The sequence below is a fragment of the Thermobia domestica genome, chromosome 15, assembly GCF_964235325.1.
Source record: "Thermobia domestica chromosome 15, izTheDome1.hap1.1, whole genome shotgun sequence".
Lineage (NCBI taxonomy): Eukaryota > Metazoa > Arthropoda > Insecta > Zygentoma > Lepismatidae > Thermobia > Thermobia domestica.
The window spans coordinates 194,424,066-194,436,801 of NC_137468.1; the positions used below are offsets into that span (position 1 = coordinate 194,424,066).

The 12,736-nt window shown below is 36.7% G+C and overlaps 1 protein-coding gene across 2 annotated transcripts in view; it reads left to right on the top strand.

Moving 5' to 3' along the window:
* The window catches only part of LOC145671668 (uncharacterized), a 1,096,828-nt gene that overhangs the window by 262,450 nt on the left and 821,642 nt on the right, over positions 1 to 12,736 (top strand). The gene's annotated exons all lie outside the window — the stretch shown is intronic.

Consider the following 12,736-nt stretch of genomic DNA (forward strand, 5'->3'; position numbering starts at 1 on the left):
GTTCTCTCCAGATTATGGGGATGGCAAAAGCAATTGATGATCTTTTATGATTCAACTAGGAACAAAGACCCGAGACACAAGATATGCAACATATATGAAGGGCCCAGGGCTTGTCCTTGTCTTCAATTTCGCAACCAAAGTACAGACATGGCCTTCCTAATCGTCGACGTTATGGGGCGCTTTTGTTATTTGAAAGCAACCCGTCCACAAATATAGCATAATTTGTCAATAGAATTTACGCACTTGCGAGGCATTTTGAATCACATGAATTGCACTAAACTGAAGCACTCTTACGGTACTGTTCAAACACAAACGCAAAGGACACACAGCACACTCAAAGAACGCAGCTGTCACAATATCCCACAAGAGCAGAAAACACACGTTGAATCCCACCACTTCTGTTGTCTGATAAACTGCTCTTCAATGAGTCAATCAACGCAGCCACAACAAAATGCATGTTCCACTCCTCCATTCCCTCTCTCTTCTTGCTATGTGCAGAGGCCAAAAATAGAGTGAAATCAACAACAATACATTCAACATGTTTTATCGAGGTTTACCAGCTGCGAATTTCAAAGATAATATCGAAAGGTTAGAGAGCTAAACTGAGATTTCCATGGTTGTTTTCGTGATCAGCATGGCAGATATAATAAGGAACAATATTGCTTTTATTCAAGATACAATTTCACTGTAGACCAATGTTATCTAGACTAGTATTTTCAGTATCAATGTCTATTTGACGCTCGGAAAATTTCGACCCTGAATAAGAGGAATATTAGCATATATTCATTACAAATTACGTGTGCTATTACTTTGAGACTTCATTTTTTTTTTAAATGATGTCGTTAGTGTTCTGAGCATGTACTTGTAATTTTTCTCTCCTCAGCTCTGAATGTGAGTCATGTTTGGTATATCGTGGTCCGCTTGCAAAAGATTTGACTTTAAAAGTATTGAGTTTTATATTTTTGTGAGATCCACAAGAAAAAGAAATAAGCATAAAAGCAATAGACGTGAAGAGTTCAACCCTTTGCTAAGTTTCGTCAGTGTAAGTTGGTTTCGTTTATATTCCTTCACTAATTGGAATAGAATATTGTGTGTATTACTTGTCGTGACAAATCACAAAGTTCGGAATATGGTACATGGTGGATTACTGGTGAAGCACTCAGTTCTTTTTGCGAGGGTTCTTAGTTAGATCCGAGGTCATGTAAGTTGTGGTGGACAACATCGTATAATTAATCATTCACTTTCATTAGTTCATCCGTTTCTCTTAGCCTACAGGCATGGACGGAGTTAGGAATTGTCTGCTGTGGGCGGGGGAGACCTTTTGGTCGGTCTCGGACCTGTAGAATATTTCCTAGGCGAGTGTGGAGTTAATATGAATAACTCATTTTTGACCATTTTCTTGGTCAAAAGTCACGCAAATTTTGACAGGTCTTGGTAGGTGGCCATCTTATAGATGACATTTTCATTTTTTTGTCAAACAGTTGGTGGGCAATGCCCTTCTTGGCCCCCATAGCTGCGGCCATGCATACAGCGCGCATTCGTTGAACGCGAAACTAGAAATTTCATTACATTTCGTTCAGTAAACAGTCAACTCAAAATTGTTTGTTGTCATTACTGTGTTGTCATATATCTTTATTTATTGACTTGAATGTTAACTCACGTGTTCAAAACATTTCAGCCGATATGTAAATGGATTAAGAGAGTTCCATATGTTGTGCACAGATGATTATAATATCGTTATTAGTTGACTTGAATGTTAACTCACGTGTTCAAAGCCCTTCAGTCAATATGTAAATGGACTAAGAGAGTTCCATATGTTTTGCACCGTTGATTATAATATCGTTATTAGTTGTAATATGATCATGAAATTTTAGATAGACATACTTTGATCTTTTGGCTACAAGACCACGTTACACAATGTAAACTCCATCTGCTGTTATGCATCTCGTTCAATGTTCTTTCCTTACCTTGAATGAACTTTAGTAAAATTCAGACGGGTGATTTTACACCATTGTTTCACACAAGAAACTTTTCACTGTTGAATGCTTTTCTTCATAGATGAGCCTTCAGACGACCTGACAGGAAGAAATCCGGAGAAGCCAAGTCTGGGCTATAGAGAAGCTGAGGGACGACGGAACGGCGGTGGCTCACTGATAACGCGTTCATCTCTGGTGCATGGGGTCTCTGGTTCGATCACAGCCCGCATCAAGTAAACTTTGTTGTGGACAAACACCGTGTGCGTAGGTTTTCTCAGAGTTTTCCTGTTTCCTCCCATTTTCTTCATTCCAACATTTCATTCATTTCTCATCATCGCCGTCTCCTTTAGCCTATACGTCATAATCGTGGGACGTAAAACTGAAAGATTTCATTTCAATTTTGAGGGACGACTTCCCATCTCATGTTGAAGATTTTCTGCTATCATCATGGCTGTGTGAGGCTTGGCATTGTCATGATGGAGTTTGATGAATTTACCTTGCAGCAGCGGTCTATTGATCTGGAGAGTACGTCGTATCTTATCCAATAACAAACAATAACGATCCTTGTCAATTGTCGAGCCATGTTCCAAGATATCTATGCAAATGATACCACACTGATCACAGAAAAAGGAGGCTATAATTATCTCCCGTAATCTGGAAAGTTTAGGTTTTTTAAACAACTGCAACCAACATTGAATACCGACGTGGTTCAATGTGTGATCCCCGTAAACCAGATGCGACTTCCTATGAATTGATGTGACTAACTCATCATTGGTTTTGAACATGAATTCCATTACCGACCGTTATCAGTTGCTGACGTATACTTCAGTGTCCATTGTGGTTTGCATGTGAAAAAAGGAAACAAGAATAATTACCATTTTAAAGTCAAAAGATCAAAGTATGTTCACCTAAAGTTTCATCATCATATTGCAACTAACTTTACCGAGCGAAGTAGCTCAAGTGGTAGAGCGTTGGCTTCGCATTCGGGAGGTCGTGGGTTCGAATCCCGCTGCCTACCATCTTGACTGAGGTTTTCCAGGGTTTCCCTCAGTTCTACCAGGCAAATGCTGGGATGGTACCTACTAAACAGGCCCTGGCCGATACCTTCCGAAATCCTTTCCATTGTTATTGTTGTTGTTGGATATCCAGTGTAAAATGGCCTCTGAGCTGTATCTGGTGATTGTTAAATACATAAATAAATAAATAACAATATTATAACCATCTGTGGAAAATCTATTGAAAAACCCTTCGTATATAGTAGCGCAGCTTAGTCATAAAAAACTGCATTTAGTGAAAGAATTATGAAACATGGCACACTTGTAGAGTAAGGCATGGGATACATTTTAAGATATGGAGACACTCGAAATTCGTTCTTGTTTGGCCGCCATCTTGGAAATCAATATGGCGTCCACGCGAAGGCACAGACTTTTACTTAAATAATAATATCTCCTCACAGAACTACCCTAAAAACCTTCTTCTAGCGTCAAATTAAAGATAACGAGAGTTAAGAATTTAAACTTAGTACATGTTATTTGTATGGCCACCATATTTCAATATAGCGACTGTTATCAGTAAATTTTAGTTGTATTTGTTACTGAATATTGCTACAATGGCAAATAACTATGAAACTATCAGATTTGTACATTCACGTAGAAGTAAACATGATAGAGCATAATCTAACCTTTCTAACGATGACGTTTCACTAGCACGTTACAGGAATCTTTCCCACGAATTTTACGATCGCTCCTACATGAAGTAGTGATAGTGCACCTTGGTTACAAGAAAATGTGGGTTTGGTGGGTGCCACAGCAGGTCCAGCCTGGGTCAAATTTTTGGCGGCAAATGAGTATAACATCAGCATTGAAAAACTGGTTCCATGTTTATAACAAGTGTGTTGACAACTATGAAAATTACATTGAAAATTAGAGTAAGTTACTCCTGTGGTTTTGTAAATAAAATTTTGTGCTGACATATTTTGTTTTCATTTAACCATGCCAAAACGTTTTTTACTTTCTGGACGACCCTCAAAAGAAACAACGAAAAGATTCCTGAATGCCGATTGGTTACCACAGGCTAGTACAGCCCCAATTCCCGTCAATTTCAAACCAGAATATGAAACAGAAAGAAAAATAGCTAATATCCTTTCCCTCCCTGTTGACAGCAATGGGAAGACTGGATGGACAAAACGAAGAAAAGAAAATGTGGTGAGAGATAGAGGGTATTGGCTACGAGACAGAGGTGATCACAAAAATGCTGAAAAGGATTGGAGATGTTTTCACGTACAGAAAAGGAAGCAAAAGATTACTAGAGGTAATAAGAAAGAGGCGAAGACAGAGAGAAGAAGAAGAGAAGGAGGGAATGATGGAGAAAGAAAGAGCAATATACAAGATCCAGTGCAGTGAATGTAATATGTGCTATATTGGAGAAACGAAAAAGCAGTTAAAGGAGCGAATAAAACAACATAAGGACGTCGTTACGTTGGAGAGAGACAGAACTGCAGTCTTATAAGCGCATAAGAGACGCAGGACATTGAATTAACTGAAATGAAGTGAAAGTGCTGGGTCAAGATGAGAGAAAGTCAGAAAATGAAAGAAGGCAAGATTCATTCAAATAGAAAGTGATAAGGTCATAGACTGGAATTCAGGACTTAAAATTGACGAATAGTGAAATAATTACTAAGGAGCCTTAAAGATTAAATATGTTAATTATACAGATGTATTTTTGTATATTTTATTATTATTATTTATTCATTCATTCTATATTATTTATTTAGTAGTCACTTTTTAGAGTTATTTGTGAATGTTATTTTGTAAATTGAATATGTATGTATGTGGTGTCAACAGAGGGGGAGGGGAGTAAATTAGCGATTTTTGTTTCTGTTTTATATTCCAGTTTGTGGTTAAAGGGGATTGGCTGTAGTAGCCTGGTAACCAATCCGCATTCAGCGATTTTTTCGCTGTCTCTTATGTATAAAATCTGTCACTATCTGTATATTCATAGTGTCTCAAAGTTGATAGTTGACGAAACTGTTACACGTTAATAATTAGAATAAACGTATTGATTTGCTCAGCGAGTAGTTTAAATTAGATATGATCTATTAGAATTTGTATTATCTTTTTTTTTTAAATTAAATAATATAACTACTATTTGTATATTCATTATCGGTTTGAGATTCTTGACTATAGTGTGTATTATCGAGTTCACTTCAATTTTGTTTTGTTTTTCTCTGTTTTTCTGATTTACATTATAAAAGGAGTACAGCGGTAAACTTTGAGAACTACTTGTAGTCTACGGACTATAGTTTGAAAATGCTGCCTTAAAGAGTCAGGTTGTTCAATAAATGTAAAGCTACAAATCTCGCAGTTCAAATATTCATTTAAACACTTGCCATTTCAGACACTCCTTCAGTGAATACAATGCTACAAGTCCCGAAGATGGAATATGAACTCCGCAGTGCACACATTAAAATCTTGGCCATGCCAGTTGACTGAATCAAATATTTGGATGTAGTAGCGTTCTTCTGTAATATAAATACACTTTTCAGGATTGTTCTAGGACAATTTTCGGTCATGAAATCATTATACACCTGATGATTACATATACTAGGACTATTAGGACCACACGCTAGTGAGTATATGTCCATTATTTCACACGATAACTCTTGAACGAAAGCAAATATTTGGATTATTGTATTTACAATAAACACCAAGGGCGATTATCTTGTTAGACTTCATTACTGGAGTTAATCCGTTAACGCCTTCGATAGTAACGGCGTCCTTAACATTGGCTATCTGTGAGGGGCACAGTGGTTCAGTGATAGGGCGTTTACCTCTGGTACCTGGGGTCCCTGGATCGATCCCAAATTAAGTTTGTTGTGAACAACATCGTGTCTGTGGGTTTCCTCGCTGAACTCCCGTTTCCTCCCACTTTTTCACTCCACCAATTCCTCCATCATCATTCACTTGCCTTAATCATTGTCTCCCTCAGTCTGAAGGGCATAGCGTGGGACGTTAAATAGAAAGATTTATATATAACATTGGCAATCTACATCTCGTTTAAAAACTATACAATTCCCCAGTTTCTACGCAACCTGCACAGTACCAACGAAATCTTGGTTGCCTATTATGCAAGGATATATCTGCTTTTCTTATCCAAATATAGTTGTTGAGTTTGTTAATAAAGTAAATCGATTAACATATTAGTCCAGTAAAGATAGGGTTGAGAAAGGAACAAATTAGTAACAAGCTGAAAATTGGTATGGAAGTAGGGGGATGTGTCAGGAATAACATACTAAAAGTCCCCTAAAATCCCACTGTAGCTTTTCCCGCAATTTTGAAAAATGTCCGCCATCTTTAGACGACGACAAGGAATTTATGAAAATCGTCACCTTTTATGTTTATTCCTCTAGCCACCGTTCTCATTATCACAAAGCCATGAATTATATATGGTTGGAAAGCTTGAAAGACAGAAAATCTAAGTAAATGACATATATGCCCATCGTGCTAAATTTCTAGAAGAAGAGGAAGAAGAAAACAGCTTTTTTATTTAAAAAAGATATATTTTCAGAAATCATGAGAAGTTTGCACCACTGACAGTTATTGCACACCAACGAAACACCACCAACAGATGTCCTTGATATTTATCTCAATCATAGCCAACAATGAAACAAATTAGTGCAATACAAGTCGAGAAAAAATATAACTTATGTTACTTTCTGACCTCTTTGTACAAAAGTGCATAAGGTGACATACACTTTCACGGTTCTAGTTACCTTCTTTTATCACATAGGACCAAGAGTTATATATCATTGGAAATCTTAAGAAACGTAAATTCGAACGACGTAACACTTATACTAATCAAGCCCAATTTGTGGAAGAAGCGCAAAACTCAAAATTTCGGGACAAAACGTGATTTTCGCAATAAATTCTTTAAAACTTGCAACGCTGACAATTATCGTATGTTAACAAAACTTAGTTAACGTTTCCACTATCATCATGATTAATTTACTCTTAAAATGGCCAACGTTTTTCCCAATGGAGTAAGCTTTTATGATACATAGTTTTACATCACTTAAATATAGCACAAAAATCATTTATTGACAGCATTAGACAGTAGCAGAAATTGGTAGTCTCCTATTCATAGGAAAATCGTAATTCAAACACTAAAAATAACTCTCAACTACGATAGTAATTTGAATGTAATTTTAAAAAAAAATGTCTTGTTTATAACTAGAATGCAATTTTCCTCCCAGTATTCTTCAAATCAACTTAATATTTACATTACACGTTAGTATGCACTTTAAGAACATTCGAACTTCTTTTATTAGAAATCGATGAGGTTATCATTATCTCGTTCATCTCTATGGTCTTCATCATTTGGTTTTGCATTCATGCATCCAATTCCTCGACACTGACATAAATTAGAGCACACAATTCCTGCTTTCCGACAACCGTACATACTTTTACAGCCCTTTTTACAGTTACAGGATATTACACGGTGCGGGTTCCTTGGTCATTCTTGCTGGTACGAGGATACCTCCTAATGTTGTCCATTCATATTCAGTCGCTTGCATATCATTGAGCAATACCTGGGCTCAAAAAACGTACACTGTCAAAGAATGAATGGAATATACCATTTTTAACGTACACACGCAAAGGTAATGGTGTTTCGGATTTAATCATTGAAGATATAAGATACCTTCGTGTTCTGAATATCCAAACTGAAATCCACCTTCTGTACGATGTAAAATGGATGATTCTCAAGTGGTTGAAGACACCAACTTGCCCGAATTGGAATGGATTTATGCAGCTGGTGACAAGCAACAACCATAAGTGCCAAGCATATTAAGTAGTAATTCAACCTTTCATTAATCTTCAACCAATAAGCATGGATGCTGTATACTCGGCGCTTATGTTTGCCAGCAAAGAATGTGCAGAAAAGAAGCAAAAAAGCGTACTTAGGCACGTTGGATCAACTTTTGTACTCTAAAGCATGTGACATTGTAGCAGCATGTAGAAATTCTGGTGAATTACCGTCAGTGATTGTTAGACTTGGGGGTTTTCCACACTATAATGTCATTTATGGAAACAGTTGCATATATAATAAAAGGTAGTGGCATTGAAGAACCTTGGTCTTGTGTGTATGCTAGTAACTCCATGCCACAGATAAAGCCAGGCCATTCTTATTGCTCGTGCTTTGCGAGCTAATTTCTTTTAAACACAGTTAGCAATTGCAATATATACTGTTTATTTAATGAATCAGACGCCGCTGAGGAGTTTGAGCGTCAATTGCGAGATGTTTGTATTCCTATGAAGACTGAAGAAGATATCAATACTTATGTAGTGGTTCAACATTCAAACATAGTCAATCAAGATTGCAAATGACCTGAAGTTATTCATTGACGCTGCTGCAGAAACAAGCCGTATCTCTAAGTTATTCGTTCTGTACTTTCAGCTTGTAGAAATTATGCGTCTTTTAGTTCGAAAGAATTGGAGACTTGAATATTCATCTTCACTGCATGTGAGAAATGTTACCATACTTCTATGCAGCTGAGCATCTTTTGTATGCCAAGTACGCACATCTGTACTTAAAGAAATGTTGCGGTTGGAGGATGAAATGGATCATCATGAGTTCCAGCTATTTACAAGAGACGGTTACTTCACTATTCGTAGAAAAGATATATTTTGGAGTAGCACATGGTCTGATATGACGATTGAGCAGGTTTTAGCGAGAGCAATGAAGAGCAGCGGTGGACTGACCCATAGGAGAGGCATAACTGAAAAGATAATATCTAGGTGTGTGTCAAGTATGCCAGCAGCGTGCCATTTACGAGAATGTCTTGAAAAATTATGAAACAAAGATAGGCAAGAACTTCACACTGGTTGGCATGTGGACCTGTACTAAAGCAGTCAATCGCGTGATATATTACATCTAAAGAAGTTCTTGAGTTGGTTTTGCCAGCATTCTCCATTCCCTTCATATTCGGAGCTCGCGTCCCTAAACACTGGCATGGTAGGTAATGAAATGGTCAACTGATAAATCTAAGGAAATCGGATTGGCTGCTATGGAAGAAATGTTTGGACGGACTTTTGGAAATGTGAAACTTAAACAAAAAGATGCATATCCGTGATGAGCCAGTGGCTGTAAACACCATACTTCAACTGAATCATATGAGTAGAAGTCCGAAAAAAAACTCCAGCAGTGTTTTGTTTACGAGCTTGCACCCTATTCACTTCCTCTTTTCACAGAAATGTCCACGAGAAAAACGAAAAAGTCCGCTTTGTACGACATGTTTGAATATCGGACAAATTTTAAAACTCAATTTGAAAACAGTGTGTACGTTACAGATGGAGGCTAGCTTCTACATCATGTTGTTTGGCCACAATATGGAACATACCTTGACGTGCACAACTCGTATGTGTCCTATGTACTCAAAAACTCAGGAACGAAAGCAACAATTATTTTTTTATGGATATTGCACTGAAAACTGTACAAAAGCCGCTGAGCGGGAGCAACTTGAGTCAAAGGTTCAATCAGCTTTGGTGTTATTCACAAATGAAACCACATTATTAACAAAAAGAAAGATAAATTCTTAGGTAATTTAAAAAATAAGGATAGTTTCGCCCGTGAGTTGATGGTTCATTTGACACAAGCTGGAATTCAAACCCAGAAAGTAAGAAGTGATGCTGACGCACTTATAGCTAAAACTGCAGTAGCCAAGTCTTTAAATCCTTGTAAGCACGTCGTGATAATGTTGACATGATGTTGACCCAAGGATGTTGGCATTTTAATAATTTTGATTGAACAAGGTAATAATCAGTACGACATCACATTTCGAAAGCTTGGACGTCTACAAGACGTGAGTAAGGAATTTAGTACTAAGAAGTTGTAAGATACACAGGCAAATATACTAACTGGTTTGCTCAGCTACCATGCTTTAACTAGATGCGACACATCATGTGGTTTGTATCGAAAGGGAAACAAAAAGCCATTCTGATTACTTCAAAAACGGGAAGATTTGTGCCGATCACTTGAAGTTTTGAACCATGATAATGCTAGTGTACAATCTATGAAGCTGGCACATTATTTCTACTAACACACTACGATTCTCCAGCAATAGTAACCTTACTGGATGAATTCCAGTATCATTCATACATCCTTGCAGTAAGTCGCTCCCCATTCAGAACGAAATACAATTGGCAAAATTGCCACCCACCAGTGATGCTGCGAAACACCATATCATCAGGTTCAATTGTACCGTGGAAATGATTTGCGAGCGACTGAATATGAATGGACAACATTAGGAGGTATCCTCGTACCAGCAAGAATGACCAAGGAACCCGCTCCGTGTAATATCCTGTAACTGTAAAAAGGGCTGTAAAAGTATGTACGGTTGTCGAAAAGCAGGAATTGTGTGCTCTTATTTATGTCAGTGTCGAGGAATTGGATGCATGAATGCAAAACCAAATGATGAAGACCATAGAGATGAACGAGATAATGATAACCTCATCGATTTCTAATAAAAGAAGTTCGAATGTTCTTAAAGTGCATACTAACGTTTAATGTAAATATTAAGTTGATTTGAAGAATACTAGAAGGAAAATTGCATTCTAGTTATAAACAAGATATTTTTTAAAAATTACATGCAAATTACTATCGTAGTTGAGAGTTATTTTTAGTGTTTGAATTACGATTTTCCTATGAATAGGAGACTACCAATTTCTGCTACTGTCTAATGCTGTCAATAAATGATTTTTGTGCTATATTTAAGTGATGTAAAACTATGTATCATAAAAGCTTACTCCATTGGGAAAAACGTTGGCCATTTTAAGAGTAAATTAATCATGATGATAGTGAAATTGGTAACTGAGTTTTGTTAACATACGATAATTGTCAGTGTTGCAAGTTTTAAAGAATTTATTGCGAAAATCACGTTTTGTCCCGAAATTTTGAGTTTTGCGCTTCTTCCACAAATTGGGCTTGATTAGTATAAGTGTTACCTCGTTTGAATTTACGTTTCTTAAGATTTCCAATGATATATAACTCTTGGTCCTATATGATAAAAGAAGGTGACTAGAACCGTGAAAGTGTATGTCACCTTATGCACTTTTGTACAAAGAGGTCAGAAAGTAACATAAGTTATATTTTTTCTCGGCTTGTATTGCACCAATTTGTGTCATTGTTGGCTATGATTGAGATAAATATCAAGGACATCTGTTGGTGGTGTTTCGTTGGTGTGCAATAACTGTCAGTGGTGCAAACTTCTCATGATTTCTGAAAATATATCTTTTTTAAATAAAAAAGCTGTTTTCTTCTTCCTCTTCTTCTAGAAATTTAGCATGATGGGCATATATGTTATTTACTTAGATTTTCTGTCTTTCAAGCTTTCCAACCATATACAATTAATGGCTTTGTGATAATTAGAACGGTGGCTAGAGGAATAAACAGAAAGGGTGACGATTTCCATAAATTCCTTGTCGTCGTCTAAAGATGGCGGACATTTTTCAAAATTGCGGGAAAAGCTACAGTGGAATTTTAGGGGACTTTTAGTATGTTATTCCTGACACATCCCCCTACTTCCATACCAATTTTCAGCTTGTTACTAATTTGTTCCTTTCTTGGCAGAAAAATGGGCTATCTTTACTGGACTATATTTACGGGTAGGGAGAGGTCTATAAATATTCTGTTTAAAATCTATAACAGTCTCTAGCTTCTATGCAACGTACTGAGTAGCAAAATTATGCAGTTTTTATTACTGCAACTATCTCGGCCGAGTTCATAACCAAATCAATCTGTTAATTTCATAAATGGAATTGTGTGACCTCCTTAACAGTCTTTAACATACTTTATTTTGAGTAGTAGTTTTACTACGAGTGTATACAATAATTACAAGAAACACAATTTTCTGAGAATAATAATTATTTTATAAAAAAAAACCTTCATAATTTATGATAGTTTTGGATTATTAAATTTCCCTTATTTGTTTGCTAGTGTCATAATTAAAAGTTTAACGGGGTATGTTTTAGTATTAATTTCACCTTAATTGGTGACGCCTTTTTGAAGCTGTCCACGTTGGCTACTAATGCATATGCTTTAACGCCATAAAATATCGCTTTTGTCGATATTTTTGTTAAAAAACTACACATTAAGATTTCTCCTTAGCATATAATGTTCTTGAATTCCGTGAGATCTATTTATTGATATAAGTTGCATATTTCGATTCTTTGATTAAGAAGCTTGGTTTACTAATGAAAACTTCTTTTCACTGTTTGTCCGAGTGTCCGTCCGGGACAGACAAAATCTTAAGAACTACTTAACCCGTAAGTACTCGCGCCCTTTTTTGTGACACCAGTACTCGCGCGGGAGTCCAGTAGATCCCCAAATTGATATTCGTTTTTTAACAATAAAAATATATATATTTTGTTGAGTTGAGTTGATTTTGAGTTTTAAGTCCCGTTTAGCAGCGAGGCTATACGGGACGTGGATCTACTGATTAACGTGGAATCGGAACCAGTGGGAACACCCAGCAAAAATATTTCGTACTAACCTATGCAGAAAAAAGAACTAGATCTGAGGAAAAGTACTAAAATTTTATCTCCTCCCGTTTCATCCTACTTATGACATTTTACGATATGAATATCTTATTAGAAGGTTCTCGCAAGTTCCCCTTTCTTGTGGATGGGGGAGTGACCCGCACATTCTTGCAAAAACTCCAACTTAGTTTTTAGTCAAAGTTTGATGCAAACCACTTACACACTTAC